Raw genomic sequence first — 21,127 nt, 5'->3', positions numbered from 1 at the left:
TCTTTCACGCCGTACGTAGCCAACCGTGCTAATCTCACAGGCGTTTGGCATGGTCTTTAGGAATCACAGTGGTAGGTACCCTTATATGGTCTTGTTTTATTGCGTGAGATTATATTTTAGATTAATGTTTAATGTTGGTCCGTGAAGCAGTGGTGTGGTGGTTGGTGTGCACTCTGCTCTGAATTCACTAAACCTGAGTGGCATTCCCTGTCATGCCAAACCACACTGACCAGTGTGGGTGAAGTGCGGTACCAACGACCTCCATGTCCGACGCATCATTGCGAGGCCTTCGTCCAGCAGCGGAGTGACTGACTATTGTCGTTGACAGTGTTGTTAATTCTCTCGTCTGATTGGTCGAATTTATCGAACCGATAGACAGTCGAGTAGTCGATTGCCTCGACAGTTGGAGGACCCAGCTCTGTTCTGTACGTGGTGCTCATCGAAGCTGGCTGCCATGTGGCAGTTCACTCGTGCGACTTGAGCGTCCAGCGATATCAATTCAGCACTTGCAGGGGAAAGGAAATCAATGTTTTATGATATCGCAACAGGAGCAGCAGCAGCAGCAGCTGTGCACTATCTATTGGGGTTGCACCTCAAACGCGTGACCCTGAGACTTGAAAGGGAAAGATCTGTTGGCCGTGCGCAACGCCCGGGCAAGGAGCTACTGAAATGCCCTCCCCGGCCTGAATAACAAAAAACAGAAACATTAATAAGCCACCTAAGGGCTGCACGTCGTTACAAGGTGCACGCGGGGACTTCACATTGGTCGTAGCCGCCACTCTTCAGTCACTTTTGGCACACAACCACACGTTAACCGCGACGATGAGTGAAACACCTGTGCATGCAGGTGACTAAGTTAGACCGTGGGTGCACCTTCAAGGATGTAAGGATAGCGGAAATCGTATTTTTAGGCGGCTGTGCTTTCCGTGCATTGCTTGGGGATATCTGTGCCATCCCACCTACGTTGGTCAACCCCAAATGCCTCCCCCGACTCCCCCACCTAACTCTGCCCGCTTAATTTCTCAACCTCACCGTACCACGCAATGTAAATCCTAGATACAGCGGTGCTATTGAGAAAATCTCTTCCGAGCCTCGTTTATCGAGCACAAAATCAAGGACGTGAAACGCGCGAGCACGGGAGAGAGAGCAAACGCTCTCTTTGAAGAAGACGTCAACCCTCCGGTACACTCCTGATGTGTTTCCGGTTTGTACTCCTGCTGGTTCTTCGGCACAATGTCTGACGTTTCGCTTCACGTTCTGGGAGCTTCTTTAAGGGTAACTGAAGTCGCAGCTCATCTCAACTATTGCAATACCCAGCTGCGGTCTAGACAAGGGGCTCCCCCATTGGGAGATTTCTCTGTGCAGCACGTAGTGTTCGTGGCACCTACCTGCAGATGGGCATTAGTCTGTCAGAAGGGGGACAATATTTACGTGTTTTTTCCCAATCAAGTAATTTGATAAATTTGGACCGTGATATTTAAGCCCTCGTTGTTAATTTGCTACGTTTGGGAGGAAACCGGAGTGCCCTCCACTCCAGCGCCCCACCGCCTCGCCTCCTAACCGCCCCCCCGTGATACCACCTTACCACCCCACCACCAAAACGCTCAACCGCCCAACTGCATTACCACCCAACCACCTTATCGCCCCACCGCCCGACTGCTCAACCATCCCCACCGCCCCACCGCTTGACCGCCCTACTGCCTCACCGCCCAACCGCCCGACCGCTTCACCGCTAAACCACCCCACTGCCCAACCACCCGACGGCCGCACCGTGCCGAACCCCCGTGACTCATTCCACGGCGGTTCAGCTGTTCTCCACGTTGAGCCGGCGGCTCGCTTGGGTGCCTTTCCGCCAGGCAACGGCTGATTGACAGCGGGCAGCGCAGAGGCGGCTCGTGGAGCGAGAGCGCGTGCGCGCATCCCATCGCAGTGGCTCGTTATTAATAGCTCTGAATTTTTGGTGCATTACTTACAAGGCAGCCAGTGACAGTTTACAGCACTTTGGGGGGGGATTATTGACATATGCGGTCATACGTTTAATGCCGCGCGGACGCACAACCTGTGCGGCTCTACGTGTGTGTTCTGGAAAAAAAAATATGCAATGCTTAAAAAAAAACCTGCGAGGCTTATTTCTTTCGTTTGCAACGGAGGGATTAAAGGTCACGCCAGCTGTCGGCGTTGTCATTTATTCCCGCCGTTCTGTCAAAAAGCAAGTTTTCGTTAAAAGCCTAAAACTTTTTTTCTTAACTCATTTTGGACACTACCTCACCCATGAATGTGGATGGAAATAATCGGCGTTTTTTTTTAGCTGTAGGGCAAGTTTTATATAGCAACTAAATGGAACAGTTTTGTTGTTGTTTCTAAAACTAAAAGCAGACACGCCACGTGACCTGCTTCGCTTGCTCGTCAGGCCCTCCGTTGGTCCGTCAAGAGTATCTGGCTGCCTGACGTAAATTCCCCCATGATAAGCCACTTCGTTGAGTTATCATATGTGGGCGAGGTCGCTTCTGAAAATAAGCTGTGCAGCAGCTCAGTGGGCCTTACCTGGAAAATAAAATAAACATTTGTCACATCGGCCACCCAGAGTGGGGGACAGGAAGGGGCCAATTCTCCCCAGCCCTGCACAAAAGAGGGCCCCCACTCCCAGCCCCATTTCTCTGTCGCCAATGCCACGTGGGCCCCCACGTGCCATTTTGCCCCGGGCCTGCAGGGATCCTCTTAGCGAAACAGCCCTGTTTGTCACACCACAACAATATTCCCTGCTTGAGCAGGCCACAACATTGTTAACGGAAGGATTGGAGGAGGGGTAGTTGTATTTGAGTGCAATTTTTTAGATATCACTAATACACACGGTACTCCTCTTGATTTGATATCAGGCACCGTATTTGCAAATTATTTATATCCACGCCTGGCCATGAAATTAATTCCTGACGTCCTTGTGGTTTGGCCAGGTATAGACGTGGATAATTGGATAAATATAACATTACGTCCACGTCATCTCTCTCATTTGTGGAAAAAAAATGGGGATGACGGCAAGTGACAGTATTTACCAACCAGTGTGGTGAAGTATGGTCAAATAGCGCCCAATGACACATGCAGCATGGGGAGGCCCTCGTCATTGACAAAAAGGGCTTTTCAGTTGCTTGCTGTGTAAGTGACTTTATAATGTCGCATTCATTACACACAAAGTGTTTGCCACAAATGAACCACAATGCCTTGCTGATCTCATCAAGGAGCATAAACCATCACTTGAAATCCGGTGATCCATGCAGCAGCAGCTTTTGGCTAGCCATCGAACAAAGACAGTCACCCCATCACACGCTTTCAGCCGTCTGGAACGCTCTTCCTTCCTATATTAGGAAGCCAACTGGAGCTATGCACTGTTGAATCTAGATAGAATATAAATTTCTTTAACTGCTTTTTGTGTTTAGTTTGTTGTCTATCCCCCCACACTTCCAATTAGCACGGTCGGCTATGTACGGTGCGAAAAAAGTTCAACATACATACGTGGACTACAGCCCCATGCAATGCACCTCTAACACGGAGCACATGTTGCCAATACAAGGTTTTACAACATAATACCATATATGACAGTTGACGCTTTGAAATGAGAAATAATAAAATAATACATTCTTGACAGTATTAGTTTCTGACAAAAAAAGTGGAATAAAATAAAGGTGTTAAAATGTGATACGAAGTAAGAACCAAACCGAATTTAAATGTGGGCATTGTATAATCGTATTTGCAGACCCCACTGGCATCAAGGCAATATGTAACCTTTGCTGGGTCTGAACTCTTGACATTTGTGAAAAAGAGCTTTGCGGCTCATCGGATTCCTCCTGTCTAAATAAACATTCTGATTCTGGTGAGCTACGTCGGGAATTTGGCGAAATGTTGTTAAGCAGTGGCCGTGGGCGGGCAGGCGGTCGAGTGACCGGGCGCGTGTACAATCGATTTTTTAGTGGCGTGTGCGTTGTTGGCTCTGGCAACGGGTAGAGTGCGCGTTTGGGAAGGCACGGGCGCCTGACGGCCCAACGCACGGCCGCCGTCTGCCCCTCCGGCGCGCCGTGGCCACAGTCGTGTCATCGTGACGAGGCCCTGCCCGCAGCTTTTTTGCCGTTGTGCCAAAGTTGCATTTGTACGTCGGTGTCGGCGTCCGCGGGACTCTTCGTATTCTTAGACTTTCAAAGTCAAAGTGATTTACCGCTTAAATGAGCCCCTGAGGCTGTGCTCGCCTTGCATTTACAGAGCCAGTGCTGGAATTCCATTGTCTCCACAGAACTACCACTCTTGACTTCGCCATGAAGTGGTACTTATTTTATCGACCCTGGAGAGAGGGGTGTTGGGACTTGTCCAACCCCTCAACCAGGATTCGAACTAGAGCGGCATGCTCCACCGCTGAGCCATCTGAGCGGTCGTCTTTCAAAATGAACATTGGCCATTCACTATTTGAAAAAGAGGAGGCCATGTGTGCCGACATTGGGGTCCAAAGTTGCCGTAATTACCCACAAATTAATCGAAAAAACGCACAGCAACGTCGCCCCTTTCTCTGAAACTACTGCAGACTCACTCTGTTAAATGGTGCTTTTGTGGTAGCCTTGCGCTGTAAGAATGGCTTGAATGTCAAATGTGCTCACGATTATTTGTGAATTCGATAGCGGCCAAGGAAGACGTTCTATTCACTACTATATTTACCAAATAATGTCTGTGTGTAACGTGCGTGACGTCACTCAACGTCGACCAGCCTCCCTCATTAATAATCGTGAACAGGTTATGTCCTCCACATGGACCTGCCCCTCATTAATAATCATGAGCAGGTGACGTCAATCCACATCCAACAGCCCCCCTTATTAATAATCATGAACAGGTGACGTCCTCCAAATGGACACCCCCCCTCCTTACAACCCTCACTTCAAAGGCAGAGCCCTCACGTCACGGAATCTCCGTAACGCTATTGAGACATAGAAGTAAATAGAACGTCATGATGAACAAGGGATTATAACCTTAAAATTAAATAGGTCTGTGTCACCGCGGCCTTACAAATTGCACACGAATGGATGCAATGAATATATCACGTCGCGGTCTGCTTTCCGCTTGCAAGTTTCAGATTTACTGCAATACACCTAGTTTAACACGTAGGCTTTCGCGACCAGTATTATTCATAATGAAGGTTTTTGGGTTAGATCGCGTTATTTATAAATGTGTCGCAACCCTCCACCACCCGACACGGCCAATCAGTAAAAAAGACCGGAAGTAGGTGGATGGCTTCACTATTCTGGCAAATCGCCCGAAGATGCTGATTGTAATTTACAGCGAAACGTCGTACTCAAATTGTAAATGTTGTGGATCCACTCTTCAACACACAGGTGGGCTAAAGTAGTGAACTATTTATCTTTTATATTCTTGGTTCTTTCGGTAAAGTCACGTAGAAGGGAAACAATAAAATAATAAAAATATAAAACAATGAAATTCTCACGACGTTTCGACTGCAACACAAGCAATCATCATCAGGTGTGAAAACCACAGCAAGAGGAACACGGGGAGCATGGTTGCTGTACGGCTCTCTGTCGCAGTTGCCATTCACTAATATCATTGCTGCTGCTTCCAAACATGGGGGGTAGAGGGTGGTGGGGGGGGGAATATCAGAGGCAGCTCTCGTAGCACTCGGAGAAAAATGTAATCGTGGAGAAGGTGCTGCTTCGTAGCTCTGTGTTCATTGGTCAGCGCCGATGTTGGGCTGTCCGAGTCGTGCATGTGTGTCTATGTTGTGTGTGTGTGTCTGTGTGCGTCGTGGTTAGCGCTACGCTGCGCTACAAACCCGGCGAGCCGAGTTCGATTCCCGCTTACGAACCAACACCAGTGACAATTATTTAAACCGGTGCTCTCCCTCCCCTAGGTCGACCCGGCCTCAAATGAGTTCCTGGTGCGATGTGCAAACATCGCCACTGGGGAGACAAAGGCGGACGGGCGTGGTGCTGGCCGCCCCCACCCCCCGTGTGCCCGTGCTAAGCCCTCATAGGTGCTCGCTAACGGGAGACGAGCTCATCGGATTTCTCAAGGATAGATAAATATTCTGATGCTTGCATTTGCATGCATTTACATGCTCGTGTGCCGCCCATAATGAGCACGGCGCACCTGTGTCTTGCGCGTGCGCAGGGGGTGTGTGCACGCGCGCCCAGCAACGTTTCATCTTCCCATTGCCGCTTGCATTCCTGAAATAAATTGAACGGTGAATGGATACCGTCGCTTATTGTGCCAAGTGGTCGACCGTAAGTACAGCGGTTACATTTGCGCGCGCGTGTAGCCAGCCGATAGAGCCGTCTGTCAGTGCGTTCACGTGCAGCCAGCGTGTCTCGCCGAGCCGCCGCGTATCTGACATGCGGTCCTTCTCAGCGTGGCGTCCCTGTGGCGTTTCCGCGCGCGTCTTTTTGTATTGACTCCGGTGGCGGACGGACGGTGACATTGCGCGAGTGGTGCAAGTCTCCTGCCGGGGGCCTTGTTCACCCAGCCCACACGCAGCTCATCACAGATAGCAGCTCTCGCCCGTGCTATCGGGGAAGATCAACGTGCATCACGACGACGGCCCCCGGGCAGCCGTCCCATATGGCGGACAGGGCTGGGAATTTTCGCGATGTGCGGGACCATGCAATGTACGACTGCTAGGCGCCCGTGCAAGTAGTGGTGGAGAAACGCGCGGGCACAGCTGTAGTTTAGAAGGGACACCTGCTGGCTGTTTACAGTTTGTACAGCGGACCCGTCTGTTGAATTTGGTAGCTGCCTCCCTCTGCTGTGAAGCGCCTTGAAGCATCCATCACTGGCGCCTGGTCTATAACCAGGATGTAAACTGTGTGCGAGGGACGATTCAGCACCGCACCGATTGGATGCATTGATTCATCGTTACAATTTGGGGGTTGCGATTGGATTCGAGGATCGATTCTCTTTTTTTTTTCGTCACGTATGCTGTGTGCTTCAATCCGTTAGCCGAAATGTAACGACTTAATAATTTTTCTTGTAATTAGCATAAATTGGTATTTAGAAGTTCTGCCACACACATTATTTTCTGTGCGTGTATAATGAGCATACGAATTCATTTCTGACCTGCCCCTACTAACGTTCTGACCCCGTGCCCCTACTGGACATCTGTGATAAAGAGCTTTCTAGCTCATCGGATTCCTCCAGTATAAATAAAGGTTCTGATTCTGAATTTTAATCTATTAATTGATGAATCGACACATGCCTGGCACTGACATTGCCTGTGACCAAATGGCTCAGAATGACCCCCCCCCCCCGGTCTTGTCAATTCTCACAAGCTAAGCAGCATTGAGCCCGGAGAGTGCTTGGATGGACAAATACCATGCACAAAAACAGGTGCTACAGGCTGCTGCTCTGAGGCTACGTCGAAGGCAGCCTAAAGGGCAGTGCCGCAAAACACAGTGTAGTACAGTCTTAATATTTCTTTACGCACTTACGTGCCTTCATGTGGCCAGTTTGGAAGAGTGGGCCAAAACACCCTACCTGTTGGGCTGCCTGTAGCGAATGCCCGAAAACCAGCCGCGATGTTGAGCAAGCAATTGCAAAGGGTTACTGCGCCGTTGCCTTCAATGCGTTGGCCGAGAAGCAGCGCGGAGCAAGAAGCCCCCACTGTGCCTCCGTGAGCCACGATCGTTCCCCCGTGGCTCGCACTGCCACTTGGCTGAAAGTGGCCCGGCCCTGCGTTTGGTGCTTGCTTGCTCACTCAGTGACCGCTGCAGCATCTTTATTGAACTGTGGATGGTATTTTAAGAAAAAAATAAAGATATATAATATCGCTCGCATTTGTTGAGCAGCATCATCATCATGACGATCCATGGGCAGATATCCCGTAGGTGTCCACTGCACAATTCGTCATTGGTTCTCCACTTTCCTCTCTGTGTTGTGCCAATCTGCTCAAACAGTGGCCACTTCTTTCTCTCACCGATCTCTTCTTACGTCGTCGTCAGAACATTCTCTCCGTTAGGTCTTCCTCTCTTTTGATTTAAAGCGTTCGTGACTGCAGAGATTCATATTCTTGGTTCTTTCGGTAAAGTCACCTGATGATGATTGCTTGTGTTGCAGTCGAAACGTCGTGAGAATTGTATTGTTTTATATTTTTATTATTTTATTGTTTCCCTTCTACGTGACTTTACCGAAAGAACCAAGAATATAGGTCTTCCTCTCTTTTCGGTTCCTTCCATTTTTCCCCGAACAAACACACTTTTAAATTTCCTGTTGACCATCCTACATAATGTGTCCCAAATAGTGCCGGTTTCCTTCTCATCACTAACTGCATCACCAGGTCGTCTTTTATATGAAACCTTTTTCTTTACTTCTACCCTGAGCACAGTGCCCAAAAGCTCAAGAAATGCAAATTTATCTGGCAACGAACGGCACTGTCAAGGTTTTAATTGATAAGAGTCCTTAATTGAGCAAGGTTTTCAACAGCAATGCAGGACTGTATAAACCCGATCAAGGGAGTTTGGGAAACGTCTGATTGTATTCCTCTGTATTTTCCACCGGTTATACTCAGCAAATAGAGCGGTAGCTAAGCGAGGGATGGGAGGGGAGCAGAGGGGGAAGGGTAGGAGATGATGAAAGTCAACTCAAACAGTTGTTTTTATTTTACCAGCAAAGGCCCACTGAGCTGTATAGCTCTTTTTGATTTAAAGCTTTCGTGACTGCAGGAATTAATATTCTTGTTTCTTTCGGTAAAGTCACGTAGAAGGGAAACAATAAAATAATAAAAATATAAAACAATAAAATTCTCACGACGTCTCGACTGCAACACAAGCAATCATCATCAGGTGCGAAAACCACACCTGATGATAATTGCTTGTGTTGCAGTCGAAAACCACACCTGATGATGATTGCTTGTTTTGCAGTCGAAACGTCGTGAGAATTTTATTGTTTTATATTTTTATTATTGTATTGTTTCCCTTCTACGTGACATTACCGAAATAAACAAGAATAGGCCACAAATTATAACGAAGTGGCTTATGTGGAAATCTATCGTGGGGAAATACTTTCAACGCACTTTGATTCTAAATGTGGAGGGGGAAAAACCGGAGGAACGAGAGAAAAATCCACGCGACCACGGGGAGAGCGTGCAACCTCAAAATACACAGACGTCGGGGTCAGGATGGAACCCACAAGCTCCTGTATACCACGCGAGGGAGTTAAGATCTCGCCACCGAGGGACTTGCAGAAGAGAGAGAGAGAGGAGGCCTGTCCGGATGGATTTGCGCAACGGAGAAAGAGTTGGATTGAAAGCCAATCAACAAGGTGGGGGTGGTCCAGGTGGTGGGGGGGGGGGTGGCTCAAGCAGCGTCGTGTTTTGAAGAGAAACAAAAACCACGCCGCCCATCGTTGACCCTCCCTACGGTCGCCAAACCCAGGCCACTCGTCTCTGCCACCTGTTGAGAAATCTCACGGTGCGATTTCCCTCTTGCAGGCGGCTCCCCGTGACGGCACGGAGACGGAGCGAGGGGCCGAGGGGAAGGGCAGTGGACGGCCTCTGTCTGAGCATCGCTGCCTCGGAAATGAAGGCACTTTTACCAGGGCTTTATTTTTCACGATAATATTATTTTTGGGGGGGCTCCACCAACACCTGACCCCCCCCCCACCTTCAGCAGACCCTGCACCACCCCCCCCCCCCCATGACAGCACGGGGGGTTGGGAGGTTCTGAGGATTGTCTACTTCCAGAGCGGTTGCCGCCCATGCAAATGCTTTTATGGAGCGATAAATTGTGCTTGCGGATGCCGTTGATTGGCCATTCAGTGTTGACGTGAGGGAAGCTAAGGTTTGGGGCCTCGGCCAGCCTGGCTTGTCGAGTTGGGGGGGGGAAAGCGGCGAGTGACTTGCCGCGCGGCCGGCCTTGTCCGCCAGCGCCCCGGGGTGCCTGCGCTGCGCTTGGCAGTTGCGCGAATGCCGTAAAGAGCGGGGGCACAACCATTTGCGTATCCGCTCGCACGTCGACGCGTTGCGCGACCAGTTGTGCAACCGGTTCCGCAACCTGTTGCGCAAGTGGTGGCAACCGGTTGCGCACGCGAGAGGCCTACTCGACTTTTAAGCACCGAATGTGCTCGGGGATTTGTAACGCACTGGCTTCACCGCGTGCGCTCGTTTTTGCGGCCGTCGCAGTCCTGCGTGCTGCCGTGCAGTTTCATCGTGGCGCAGCCACCGTCTCGGACGCGGACAAAAGCGGTCCGTCCTCGGGCAGTGGTTTTAGGTTGCAGCCATGATTGTTTCGAGATGGGTTTGAACGGGCAGCCGATCGATCGGCCCAGGTGTGCACCCGGCTTGACGAGGCCGTCGCACCGCGCGGGCGGGCGGGCGGGCGCCGCCGCCGCCGCCGGTGAATATATCCCCGCGGGAACGAATGCGACAAAAATGAACTGCGATCTTAAACGATCGGACACCAATTGGCTGCTGCGTCCTCCGGGGCCACGCTATAATTAGGTCGGACAGAGCTACCCAGGTGTCCCTTGGTTCACTTTAGCGAGGCCTGGCGGCCAAAGCCAAATGAGGCTTGCCACCCACACACACACCCCCCTGCCGCTCGCACTTTTGCAACGTCGGGCGTTCCGTTGAATCCGCCCCCCTTGGTGGACCCATGCCGGACCTGTAGCTGTGGGGATGCGTGGCAAACAAGCCTGGGCATGAGTCTGATTAAAAACAAAACGTTCCCTTTGTCCGCACTACGGGGACTGACCGCACTTGAGAGCCCGGAGCTTGGCTTGCGTTGTAACGGTGCCGTTGGAAATCTGCGGAAGGACAGTTTTATTTAGTCGGTATTCCCCATGTGCGCATGAGCTGTCCCTTTGTCCACTGCTGGATGAGGGCTTCCCAGTGGCGTACTTCACGGCGATCTTCAGTGTGGGTTGACGAAGTCGGGGGGGCATAGACGCCGGAGCATAGTACAGTACAACAGTGGATATTGTTGCACAGCACTCTGCTGACGGCATAACCTCAGAGCAGCCTGGTATGGCGATGGCTCATCCAAGGGCTATTCAGGCTCCTACCAGCTTAGCTTCTGAGATCTGATGCAATTCGGTGGATTTCTGGTGATTTGGTCATAGCCCTCTAGTGTTACATGGCTGTTGTAATTTTTTTTCCAATTTGAATTGCATCGTAAAGTTTGTCAGATGATTTCGAAAATATGCTGTATAAAGTGGTGGGTTCTTTTCAGTGTACTTAAAATTATTCCGGACATATTCTTGGCTCTTTCGGTAAAGTCACGTAGAAGGGAAATAATGAAAAATAAAAATAAAACAATAAAATTCTCACGACGTTTCGATTGCAACACAGCAGGAAAATGTTCTTCCTGTGGTTTTTTCACACCTGATGATGATTGCTTGTGTTGCAATCAAAACTTCGTGAGAATTTTAATGTTTTATTTTTATTATTTTATTATTTCCCTTCTTACGTGACTTTACTGTGAGAACCAAGAATATGAATCCCTGCAGTCACGAAAGCTTTAAATCGAAATTTATTCCCGACAGTTATATCCTGTTTAATATATATATAACAGACCGTTTAAAGTTGAAGTTGGTTCAAGTTTCTAAGTTACACGTTTATTTTGTTTAACCGGGTGAGAACTCAAGAGGGCCAGGATAACGAGCACTTTAACAACAAAGCGTGACATCGCTCTCGCAGAGGGCCGAGGTCCTCGTGATTCTCTGTCGACTTTTGTGGCGAGAGCCGTTGGCTGGCGCCCGTGAAGGCCAAGCAAAGCACACACAGAGGGTGATGGTCACAACCCCTCCCAGCGACCTTGTCTGCTCAGCCCCTTACATTGACCCCACCCTGCCACCTGACGCTTCCCCCGTGCCGAGACGTCTGCAAGTTGCCCGGTGGGGGGGGGTCCCCGTTGACCGCTGAATCGGAACGCGCGAGCTGCTCACCGTTAATTTTATTCTAAAGAAGGCGTAGCGCCGCTGTTTTTGAAGACGTTGTTACTCGCCGCAGGGAACCGTAGCGACACGACCGCCGCACTCTACGATAGCTGGCGCCAAACTGTGCCGCATGCCCTCTAGCATGGTCGTTTACTTCGGAATGGGAAAGGGTTTAGACCATTCAAGGCAGAGTCGGCCAACTTGGAATGGTGTTGCGTGTCACAGTCAGGTATACAACCCAGGTCGCCGTGATTATCGGATGCAAACTGTAAAACCGTCACGCCCCACCGCACTCACAGCTGAGCAACCATATATTCCTATTTTGCTTAATGACACGAGACAAAGATTGTTTTCCCTACTTGAGTTCACACAGCAAGCCTGCGTCAGCCTCTCTTTGCGAGTGCGAGCAGTGTGTGAAGAGAATGGCCGCGGAAGATGACATCACAGAACTACTCATGAAGTCACTTCAATAGGCCTCTATATTCGCACTGGAGACACACATTGCATATGCCCTGCCAAGAGTGTTTTTTTTTAATTGTTATTATTCAATCGGACCAACGTTGTTTATTCTCCGAGCTGGTCAAAGCCAAATTAAGTGGAAACCCAAATTTAATTTGCTGTTTGTTTTGTGCGCTTAATTGGTGACTGGGCTGAAACCATCACCTCACTGCACTCGAGAAGCCAGTTTAGCCACGGGTGGCTGCCTGGGCACGACGTATCACTTAGCGGGAGCTGCGCCCTCCACCGTGACAGGCTGCTGCACGGCCTTTGATCGGCGCGCAAGTAAGCGCCAAGCGGCCCTCAACAGCCGACGTTGTACCGCGCCGTGCGGTGGTCTCGGCTCAACCGTGATGGATCGCCTTGCGACCACCGCTCGCTCCGCTGCTGGGCTTGGCAGGAAGATTAACGCCGCTGCCACTGCCGCTGCTGCCGAGAACGAAGGGAGCGACTTCACCTGTCGCTTAACACATTGCATCGATGCCCCCTCCCCAGAGTATCCCGCATGCCCCCTCCCAATCCCCCCTGGTGTCTGTCGCTCATGGCTGCTGAGCCAGGTCTAAGCTTATGTTTGTTCAGTGAAATCTCCCCCAGTAGCACGTCGCCCTAGCATCTCAATCGCTCTTGACAATCCCCCGCCGATCTAACCACCAAATCGTTTGGATTGTGGTACGTTTGCCTAGACAGAGCTCTTAGCCACGGAGTCAATACACGAGGCAGCAGCCCTTTATTTACCAGCACCTCTGCCTTTTTAGTGTCCTTGTTGTTTATATCAGCTGGGAAGCGTGTCCTCGGTTGATGTCCTATATCTGCATAATGTTGAAAACGCTTGTCGCGGGGCGAGCGATTAAGTGAAGTGTCCTTTATTTAACGGGGAAATTAAATACTCGTTGCGCACAGTTGAGACAAGATTTCCTCTTTTGTAAGGGTGGCCGGGGTTCCATCAAGTCATTTAGAATATGCACACTAATAATACACATTCTGATGACCGCTTGTGTTGCAATCGAAACGTCGTGAGTTTTTGGTTTTTATGATTTTTTTAATGATTATTATTTAAATTGTATTATTTTCCATCTACGTGACTTTCCCGAAAGAACCAAAGAATATGAATTCCTGCAGTCACGAAAGTTTTAAGTCAAAATTTTATAATACACAATTAAACGTAACAAATCTCGTCTAAATGTAGCATTAGCTTAGCGCGAATTCAAACAAGGCCAAGAAAAGGATGTGAATTGCACTTTGATTTTTTTTTAAAAAGCAAACAAGAACGCTCATGACCAAAAAAATACCCCTCTACAGAGCCCCCCTCTAGGGGAGTAATTTTTTGGTCACCTCTTGCACGCTTGCCAGACAACTTCACGACGTGGGTCCTGCCTCTGTGGTGCAGTGGTTGGCACAGTGGCCTTTGAAATCCGGAGGTTGCCGGTTCGATTGGATTCTTCGGTGCCTACGGCATTGGAAACAATAGGGCCAAGTTTTTTAAATCCTTCCTCACCTCCTCTCCACCCTCCCGAGTCTGTCGACCCAGGAGTGTCAATGGATACACACACGTCCGTTTGTGAACTGTGCAGGGGGGTAAGCTGTGGGTACTCCCACTTGCTCTAGGACGATCTGGTCAGCTTGGCAGAGTTGGAACTTCTGCCAGCAGTGATGCGGGTGAGACATTGCAGGGCTGCATCTTTACCTTTGCTTCATGTGCATACATATGTACATTCTTATGTATTCTCACAATTGTTGAATGATACATGTAATACATTTTATTTTATAGGGACAGCTCCTCCTATCAAAGGAATGTGGAATTTCCACCGCTGGCTTAGAACCTCCCGTGGACATGAAACACTTTGACTTTTGACTTGGCCATTATTAACGTTAGTGTACGTTTATCACTGGGGGAAAAAAAAAAAACCCCAGAAGAGTGAATATAAAATAGACAGTCTAATGAATACCGCATAGAATCCAATGCACAATTGTTTCTTGCGTATAGCAACGTCAAGAAGCACTGGGATGTAGGTTGCACCCGCGCTAACGGCATTAACGCGAAGCACACTGAAATTAAGCTTCGCCCCGAACATCGCCGCGTTCGCCTAATGAAGCCCAAAGGTCACGCATACCTAAACAGTTGTTATCTGAAACAGAGACGGACCAGAGAGGCCACCACGCACAGTGGCGGCATAATCCGGCGATACCGAGAGAAAATTGCTTCAATTGGCGCGGCGGGGTTCCCTAACCTAATTAATGGCGCGTTAAAGACTGCAGGTAGTTACTTACTCAACTAATTAAGGGCGCGTTAAGGATCGCAGGTGGGTAATCGCTCGGCGTGTGCTCCGGTGTTCATTGCCAAACAGTGGGGTGGATATTGAATGACTCTGTGTGTGTGTGTATGGAGCGGTGGCATTGCGGTTAGCGCTACGCTGCGCTGCAAACCCGGCGACCCGAATTCGATTCCCGCTAACGGCCAACACCGGTGACGATTATCTTAACCGGTTCTGGGCCTTCCCCGTAGGTCGACTCAGCTTCAAATGCGCTGTGTAAACATCACCACTAGGGAGACAAAGGTGGCCGGGCGTAGTGCTGGCCATCATAGGTGCCTGCTACCAGCACTTGCCTCAACAGTCTGTTCAGGCTTTACTGGGGATCTTTGTCTTTTTTGTCTTTGTGCGGGAGCCGTGTATTTGTTTTGCCATGGAGCCAGAATGACGAGGTGTGTGTGACGACAGTTATTTTTAATTGCTTGTGGTTGCTTCATCTTTGGGGATCAGTTTCTCAGTTTCAACTTTATTCTGTTTAACCAGGGTGTGGGATCTCCAGAGACCGGTGCCGAGTCCCATTTGGAAGAGTGACCTGGGTCACCAAAATGAAAGAAAAAAAACAACAACCCCTCGTGCTTTAAAGCTCTTCAATCGGCCCATCCTCACTCGCATGTCTCCCAATCCAGAAAGCGTGTGACGTTGCTCGAGGCCAGTGGTAGAGACTAACGACGGAGCGGAAGCCCAAACGAGGGCAAAGCACCGGAAGAGCTTTCCAGGCATGAAGACACTTAAATTAAATCGGCTTGTGTGCCGGCGTGAGATGGATTGTTACTCATATGGCCGTGTGATAGATGGTGACGGCTTGCCCTAAACCTTCATCCAGCAGTAGATCGATCGTGGCTGATGATAATGATGATGATTATCGTGCGAGCGAGCGCGCCCATATTTCGTTGAAAGAGATGTGTGGGCGGTAGGACTCCCATGCACTTGGCTGCCTTTGTCTCCCCGGCACTACTGTTTTGCTCCCATCATGCCGTTACCGCATAATCGTTTAGGGCTCGGTGCACCTGGGGGAGAGCCGCTCTTGCTGCGGATTGCCAATTGCCAATGATGAGCGCCTCGGCCGACGGAGCTGCGGCGGCATTGTGTGCCGTTAACCACCGCCGCCCGCTGCACCACTCCCACCGCATTAAAGAGCAATGCCTCAACGGGCTGCCAAATGCTGTTGTGCTCGAGCGAAACGAGGCGCTTGAAGGGCACGCGGTATGGCTGGTGGGAGCAATGCCCGGACTGTGCAGCCCTCAATAAATGTGCCTATCAATTACCGCTATCCAAAGGCTTCCCAGTAAATATAATTTGGTAGTTTGGTGAACATCAATACTGACTCTCAAAACCATCCATTTTAATGTGAACTATAATTACGACAAGATAGAGCTAGCATCTGGCCTGCAAATACGGGCTAATAGACTCCTGCAACAGCCAAATTACATTTTAAACACGCAACATGAATAAGCAATGACGGCCTCTTTTAATTAAACCGCCGCTCTTGCCAAAGACAAAGTGCTAACATTTACCCAGAGTGTGGAATGCCCCGACAAACATCTAATTAAGTATCGTTGCGGCTAATACTGAGCACACGCTGTATGCCGCTTTTTAAAATGTTATTTATAATTTCAACAAAGCCATCGTAAAAAAAAAAACAACCAGCGTACACGCCATCGCCGTGTCCGTTACAGCAACGATGTGAAGAGAGAAGAGAGTGGCACGAGTGGTAGATGCACGGCGGGAGAGAAACGATCGAGCCGGCGACAGGTCAACGAAGGGTTGACACCGAGCGCGAGGAGTCGGTGAACCCTGCGAGAGGGCCCGAGGACGTTCCAGCGCGGGACCCCCCCCCCCCTTTCGTCCATCCGATTCAGCCGACGTTTAAATAGTGGGCACAGCGCCTCTCCGGCTGCCTGCAGCCGCTCCCCTTGGCCGCGCACGCCGTCCCTCCAAAAGGGGAACGTTCGTCGGTCCGAGCATCCGCCGACTTTCCCTGCGTCCACGGGTTTTTGCCAGCGAATTGAGTGCAGGTAATGCGCGGTCAACCGCTTGGTTCTTGTTTACGTCATAGAAAGCGCAACGCAGCAGCAGCAGCAGCACTGTCCGCGGCGAATCAAGGCGCGCGCGAATATCGGCGAGCTGTTCCTTTCTTATTCTGTCAACGAACGGACATCGATAGCGGCACACGCAGCTGCGCTGCTAACGAGCACGTTTGTCCCAGAAATCCTAGCGAGCCGCGGAGCTGAGTCTGCACCCAGCGTGAGTTACGCGCGAGCCCGTCAGTCGTTCAGTTTTTTAACGATTTATTTGTACGTTCGGCAACGACACGTGCGGAGGGAGAGGCGGAACCAAAGTACCCGATATCGAGGCGACTGTGATAAACGTATGAAACTGTAAGTGCCCCTAGCTGTGATCTGGGGGGGGGTGGTAAAAGGGAAATACGATATTACCAATAGAAAGGAAAGGTAGAGAAAGGGAAGAATAGGCACAGAGAGAAGAGAAAGCAAAAGAAATGAGTGATGGGTGGTAAGTGTATCGATCATTCAGTTTGGCGGAACTGGGCCTCTGGAGAACCTGGCCTAGTTTGTTCTGCAAGAGAAAAGGAATCTGGCTATCGAAATTGAAAATCCTAGAAAAAAAAATTACCGCATTCGTCTTTATCACTGCCTTCATAACAAGGGATGCTGCCACAGTGGTGCAATGGTCAGAGCGCTAGACTTGCAATTCAGCAGCAGAAACGGATGACCGCAGTTTAGTCGATCGGCAGGTCGCGTTTGGTGGGGAAAAGTATGGGTACTCCAACCTCTTCCAACGCATCTGGTCACAGCGTGGAAGAGTAGGCCAAATAACCTACGAGCGCCCTGCCCTCGAGTCGAGGCCCTCTCGCCAGCAGTGGCGTGAACTGGCAGTTGCAAGGCTGCACCTTTAGCTATATTTGCAAAAATGTAATCGGCTGATGTTTCAGGAAGTGGTCCTCCTTCAGAACAGAGCGAAAGAGGGCAGGAGAGTTTGACTGACTTGCAGGTTACACTTTACAGTCCACGGGGCCTCGAAGAGAACTGGTACTTTTTTATTTATAAAATGAGCGATTTTCAATTGGAGTTCGAATAATTTTTCTATTCGTGGACATTGAGCAGAAGACTCTTACAAAGTTAAACACACATAGACAAAAAAATATTTTTTTCTAAATATATATGTAAAACTTATTTTTTTAATATATAAGTCGGCGTTAGCCGCTGAGGTCGTGACGGATTTCTTTTTTAATTCCTGTTGCTCCGTGCCCCCTGCCCTGTTCCCGTTCTGCTTTAGCGTGCACTTTATTGATGGGGCGATATTGACGCGTAAAATAAATATTGACTGACCGATTCATTCCCACTCATGCAGCCCTCAAGTGTTGGGGTGGGGGGGGGCTAACCCCCCCCCACCACCTACCCCCTCCGCCTTTCTGAAGGCTCAGCCACCACTTATATTTCTTAGTCAATTCAGCAATGGGCGTCGTAGCCTTTCCGATCGCAGTCCGTTCTCCTATGACGTGCTAGTTGGGTTCCTTAAGGACACCAGCGTTATAATAAATAATATAGGGGTAAAGGCGCAGTCCGTGACAACACGTGAGATGCGTACGCAGGCTGAACAGAGACTGAGGGCGCGCGTGGGTAGCATCTAGAAGCATCCAGAAGCATCCCAATGCCTCGTGCGACGCCACGCCGAGGCATCCGCACGACCGCCTATTCCTACTCACGCGACGTCGTTCTGTTCACTCAACCGCAGTTATATTTAATTTGCATCCGCATTTTAAAAAGTGTGTTACCTAATACATTTGTCACGTTATATTCAAGTCGCCTAATGATAGCACGCGTTATAGGAGAACAGACTGTATGTGTGTGTTGAACTTTCGCAACATACATGACCAACCGTGCAAATCGGAGGTTCAGGGGAAGGACAACAACCTAAACACAAAAAGCAGATCTAAAGAAAAAATGAGTTTCCAAATTAAATGTAAAAACGCATAGCTCCAGTGTCTTTCTAATATCGGAGGGAAGAGCATTCCAGACGGCCGCAGAAGCGCATCTGAGAGCGCACGATGCGGTGACCGTCTTTGTTCGACGGTTTGCCAAAAAACGCTGCGAGGACGACCGGAGTTTCGGAAGGTGGCAGTGTGTTCCCTTTTGAGCTTCGTTTTCCGTCTGACACAAAAGAGTAGCACCGCCTATCATGCCTGTCATTGGGATCATTGGTCAACGACTGTTGAAATGGCAAGATACCGATGTAGACAAGTCCCCTTGGCGATCTGATCGGAAACGTTGAAAACATCTCTCCAAGGCGTGTTTGCCAGCAGTCTTCCCAGTGTAATCGGGGCCACGGCGTCAGTCAAACCAGATAAGTCCATGCGCACGTGTGAACCCGTGGTGCATCACAAATGATACCTTGGGTGCTCTGACTGGCTGTGCCCTGCGGTTGCACGTGCAGTGTGTGATGTGGGGCTGGTGGCGCTTCGCTTAGCACGCTTGACTGACGTGCGATAACGTGCGCGTTCAAAACCGTGGGCTTGTCAAAATAATACCGCTTCGTGGGAAGGCAACAGCGATCGTCTTGTGGAGAGACTCGACCCCGCCATAGGAATGTTGAATTTCCAACCAATGGGGAGATGAGCACCAGTGCCGAAATGCCCAGTTGAGCCGGAAATTACCTGGGCTCTTCATGACAGCGTTCGCCGTTGTAAGGTTCACACGGGCGCCGCCGCCGTTGACGCGCGGCCGTGAAACTACTTTTGTCACGAATAATAATTGCTGTTCTTGCCATTGGGCAGGCTGGCGAGATGAGGTGGCGGGGTTGGCGGAAAGATGGGAAGGGTTGGTGGTGGGGGGGGGGATGAGCAGACGGTGAGCAGGCAAAACAATTGGGTGGAGGGGTGTGGAGCGGGGGTGGGGGATACGATCCGTACGCCGGCGCGTTAGGGTCAGCCTCCGTTGACGCGGTGCACCTGGCCGGCTCGTATCTTGGGGGGGGGGGGGGGCACGAGGTGGGCTCATTCACATTCGACTCGAGTTTAAAAAAAAATACCCAGGGACCTCCCGCGCGCTTACTCCCCACTCCTCCCCCACCTCCCACCCCGTCCGATTTAAGCGACAGCTATAACCTCCGAAACACCCGCGGCTTGCAGCCTCGTGTGCGCGTGTTTGTGTGGTATGTATTTTCGTTGTTTTCTTTGCAAATTTGCGAATTTATTTTGCTACCACCCTGCCCCACCTGGCGGCGAGCACCGTGACCCTGTGGGAGTCCTCGTCAAGCTCAAAAGCGCTGGGTTTTTGTGAAAAAGGGGGAGCAGAATTCTCAATTTCTTCTCCTCTACGGCGGTTTGGAGTGATTTACAGCCGCATTCAAATGCGCCCCGCTGCATTCTCTTTGCGCTTTTCAGCGGGTCACGTGTCTCAAAAGTTACATGGTCGCGTAAGTGCGTGCAGAGAGGCAATTGCTCAGAAGGGGCATCATTGCCAGTAACTATTAAACTATTTTTTTTATTTTACCAGGTAATATCGGTCTTTTTCAGAAGTGACCTGGCCACACGTAATAAAAGCTCAACGACACGTGGCTTATCCTGTGGACATTTATAGCAGCCAAATACTCTAAAACGTATGCCGATTCTAAATGTGGAGGGGGAAAATCCACACGACCACGGGGGAGAATATACTGGCGTCAGGGTCGGGATCGAACCCACAAACTCCTATATACCAGGCGAGGTAGTTAACATCTCGCTAACGCTGTGCCCCACATTAGTCATATATCCTTGACAGTTTGTATCAAACATGACATTGATCGTAGAATATGGGGCAGCAGGGTACGCCAGTGGTAATGTTTGTGCCTTCTTTAGAGCAAGAAGGGGCACCTGGGTTCGATTCCTGATTCGCGTGCCTTCTCTGTGCTAAGTGAGTATGTTCTACCCCTGCTTTGCTGCAATGAATCAAAGGATTTATTTATCTGTTCCACTCGTGACCGATGCAGCATGTGGAAGTTTTCATCCATAAGTGGATTGACAATAGTTTGAACATATTTTTTAATGGGGGTTATATAATGTGCTAGCTTTACTTCCCAGCTTCGCCCGAGACTTGGATTCTTGTCTTGGATTAATCCACGGCCTACGCGAAGGGTGGGGGGGGGGGATGCGTGACGTCAGCAGGCACACTGCGTGACGCTGCCGCATGCAGATGACATCATAGATGTGACGTCACCGCTCACTTGCCGTACAAATTATATCCATTATTGCGCCCCCCCCCCCCCCCCCCCAAAATACAAAAGTCTAATTTTTATGAATTTTACATTGTGTACAGTCTGGAAACTACCCACATGCAAAATTTCAAGTTTGTGGCATGTTGGGAGGTATGCTAAACATTTCGAACAGACACACATATTCACAAATGTACCTTTTA

The 21,127-nt window shown here is 49.9% G+C and overlaps 1 protein-coding gene across 7 annotated transcripts in view; it reads left to right on the top strand.

Moving 5' to 3' along the window:
- BCL9L (BCL9 like) overlaps window positions 1–21,127 on the top strand; it is a 174,305-nt gene that overhangs the window by 102,835 nt on the left and 50,343 nt on the right. The gene's annotated exons all lie outside the window — the stretch shown is intronic.

This window comes from Petromyzon marinus, chromosome 32 (genome assembly GCF_048934315.1).
Source record: "Petromyzon marinus isolate PM22_M1 ecotype Great Lakes invasive population chromosome 32, UKy_Petmar_22M1.pri1.0, whole genome shotgun sequence".
NCBI lineage: Eukaryota > Metazoa > Chordata > Hyperoartia > Petromyzontiformes > Petromyzontidae > Petromyzon > Petromyzon marinus.
The sequence above is the reverse complement of the archived record's forward strand: the minus strand, read 5'-3'. Positions and strand labels throughout refer to the sequence as shown.